The 3,476-nt window shown below is 36.9% G+C and overlaps 1 pseudogene; it reads right to left on the bottom strand.

Annotated features, from left to right (window-relative positions):
* Nucleotides 1–1,989: 1,989 nt before the first annotated feature.
* On the bottom strand, nucleotides 1,990–2,983 carry LOC122680002 (annotated as a pseudogene).
* Between the last annotated feature and the right edge of the window lie 493 nt (nucleotides 2,984–3,476).

Here is a 3,476-nt window from a genome sequence, read left to right as displayed (position 1 = left end):
TAGAATTTAATATTCTGCATTGAAGAAAACAGTTTACTATTAAAGAATAAAATTATCTACCCAGAAAGAACAGAAAAAAAAAAAAATGCAGAGATTCATAAGGTTGAGTAAACCCAATGTGATATGAATCAATGAGCAGAGAAATGTCAGCTTCCCCTGTAATTTATGCATTCCATGGTGGAAAAGTCTTGAGGCTACTGTAAGAATAAGACTGAAAACCAGAGGTAGGAGGCTTAAGTCCAAAACCTGAGAACACCAGAGAACTCCCGACTCCAGGGAATATTAATCAATAGGCGTTCATCAAACGCCTCCATACCTACACTGAAACCAAGCACCACCCAAGGGCCAACAAGTTCCAGAGCAAGACATACCACGCAAATTCTCCAGCAACACAGGAACATAGCCCTGAGATTCAATATACAGGCTGCCCAAAGTCACACCAAACCCACTGACATCTCAAAACTCACTACTGGACACTCCATTGCACTCCAGAGAGAAGAAATCCAACTCCACCCACCAGAACACCAACACAAGCTTTCCTAAGCAGGAAACCTTGACAAGCCACCCGTCCAACCCCACCCACAGCGAGGAATCTCCACAATAAAGAGGAACCACAAACTGCCAGAATACAGAAAGGCCACCCCAAACACAGCAATCTAAATAAGATGGAAAGGCAGAGAAATACTCAGCAGGTAAAGGAACATGAAAAATTCTCAGCAAGCCAAACAAAAGAGGAAGAGATAGGGAATCTACCTGATAAAGAATGTTGAATAATGATAGTGAAAATGATCCAAAATACTGAAAACAAAATGGAGTTTTACATTTATTTACAGATAAATAGCCTGGAGACAAGGATTGAGAAGATATAAGAAATGTTTAACAAGGACCTAGAAGAAATAAAAAAGAGTCAATATATAATGACTAATGCAATAAATGATATCAAAAACACTCTGGAGGGAACTAACAGTAGAATAATAGAGGCAAAAGATAGGATAAGTGAGGTAGAAGATAGAATGGTAGAAATAAATGAAACAGAGAGGAGAAAAGAAAAAGGAACTAAAAGAAATGAGGACAACCTCAGAGACCTCTGGGACAATGTGAAACGCCCCAACATTCGAATCATAGGAGTCCCAGAAGAAGAGGACAAAAAGAAAGACCATGAAATACTCGAGGAGATAATAGCTGAAAACTTCCCCAAAATGGGGAAGGAAATAGTTACACAAGTCCAAGAAAACCAGAGAGTCCCAAACAGGACAAACTCAAGGCAAAACACCCCAAGACAAATACCAATCAAATTAACAAAGATAAAACACAAAGAACAAATGTTAAAAGCAGCAAGGGAAAAACAATAAATAACACACAAGAGGATTCCATAAGGATAACAGCTGATCTTTCTATAGAAACTCTTCAGGCCAGAAGGGAATGGCAGGACATACTTAAAGTGATGAAAGAAAATAACCTACAGCCTAGATTACTGTAACCAGCAAAGATCTCATTCAAATATGAAGTAGAAATCAAAAGCTTTACAGACAAGCAAAAGCTGAGAGAATTTAGCACCACCAAACCAGCTCTTCAACAAATGCTAAAGGATCTTCTCTAGACAGGAAATACAGAAAGGGTGTATAGACTCGAACCCAAAACAACAAAGTAAATGGCAATGGGATCACACTTATCAATAATTACCTTAAATGTAAATGGGTTGAATGCCCCAACCAAAAGACAAAGCCTGGTTGAATGTATACAAAAACAAGACCCCTATATATGTTGCCTACAAAAAACCCACCTCCAAACAACGGACACATACAGACTGAACGTGAAGGGCTGGAAAAAGATATTCCACACAAACAAAGAATAAAATTATCTACCCAGAAACAACAGGAAAAGATTGCAGAGATTCGAAAGGTTGAGTAAACCCAATGTGATATGAATCAATGAGCAGAAAAATGTCATAGCTATGAACTGTTGAATTGAAAACTGTTTTCAATTCATTCACTCATATTTCAACATCTTATTGATATCTACATTTTTGTTTTGAAAATAACAAAACCTTTGAAGCACATCTTTGAGAACTTCTTTCACCTGCTGTCTCTTTAAGGTGTTAATGAAGGGTTTTAGTAAAGGACCAACAGAGGTACTGAGCACAGCTACAACTTTAGTTAAAGTCACCCTTTTCTTAGCTGATGATCACCTTTTTCTAGCTGATGATTTCATATATGTAAAAATAAAACTCCCATAAGTGATAGATACAACAACCATGTGCAAGAAACAGGTGGAAAAGGCTTTTGTTCACTGTTGAACAGAAGGGAATTTTAGGATGATTTTGAAGATGTATGTGTAGGAGAGGACCACCAACAACAGAGTGACTACAAGTGTCACCACAGCTAAGACTACAGCCATCAATTCTGGGACATGTGTGTCTGTGTAAGAGAGCTGAAGGATAGGGGAAGTGTCACAGAGGAACTGATCAATTACTTTGGAAGCATAGAAATCCAGCTTAAGTTCTAAGACCAAAGGAGGAAATATACTTAGGAAGCCAGTTATCCAACAGTTGAGTACAAGCTGATGGCACACTTTTCTGTTCCTAATGATTGGGTAATGCAATGGCTTACAGATGGCAGCATAGCAGTCATAGGATATGGCAGCCAAAAGATAAAACTTTGTAGCTCCTAATAGAAGAAAAAAAGAATAATTGTGTTACCCAGACACTGTAAGAAATAGTTTTGTCTCCAGTTAGAAGGCTGATCAAGAATTTTGAAATGCAGGTGGTTGTGAATGAAATCTCCAAGAAAGAGAAATTTTGAAGGAAGACATACATTGAAGTCCTGAGACGGGGGTCCAGAAAGGTGAGGAGGATAATGATTAAATTCCCCATTACACTCAAGATGTAGTTGAAAAATAGAAACAGGAAAATCACAATTTGCAATTGTGGGTCATCTGTCAATCCTAGAAGTGTGAAGTCTATTTCCATTGAATTGTTCTTCATTTTTCCCCCTCTTATAAAAGCTAGAGGAAACAAAAACTGAGTTACAAGTTAGAAAAGAGTTTTCTTCATTCTCAGCCATATAATGTTTCATATTCAGAAACATAACTATGTGCAAATATTTTCTCAAGTGTACTTTGATTCCATCAAAATGAATATGTCAATCATTTATATAAGTACTGAGATTTTCCCCTTGACAAAAGTCCTATTTACCATTAATAGAAGACTTAATTATTTGAAATTTAGCTCTGCAATTTAGCATCAATCATTAAGCCACCTTTGAAAACCTTATCCTAACAGATTCTTTATATGTTCATACTTTCTGTTTTCTGAATCTAGCAAATATCTCATCATTATTATATCTTTTATTCATGACTAAGTTCCATTTCTATTCCTTTCTTATTTTTTTTTTTGTTATCTTCTTTCAGATATTTTCTTAACAGTCTTCCCTGTTGGGTCACAGGTAAAGAATCCACCTGCCAATGCAGGAGACTCA

The sequence above is a fragment of the Cervus elaphus genome, chromosome 22 (assembly GCF_910594005.1).
Source record: "Cervus elaphus chromosome 22, mCerEla1.1, whole genome shotgun sequence".
NCBI classification, from domain to species: Eukaryota; Metazoa; Chordata; class Mammalia; order Artiodactyla; family Cervidae; genus Cervus; species Cervus elaphus.
Note: the sequence above shows the minus strand (reverse complement) of the source record. Positions and strands in the feature narration are given on the sequence as shown.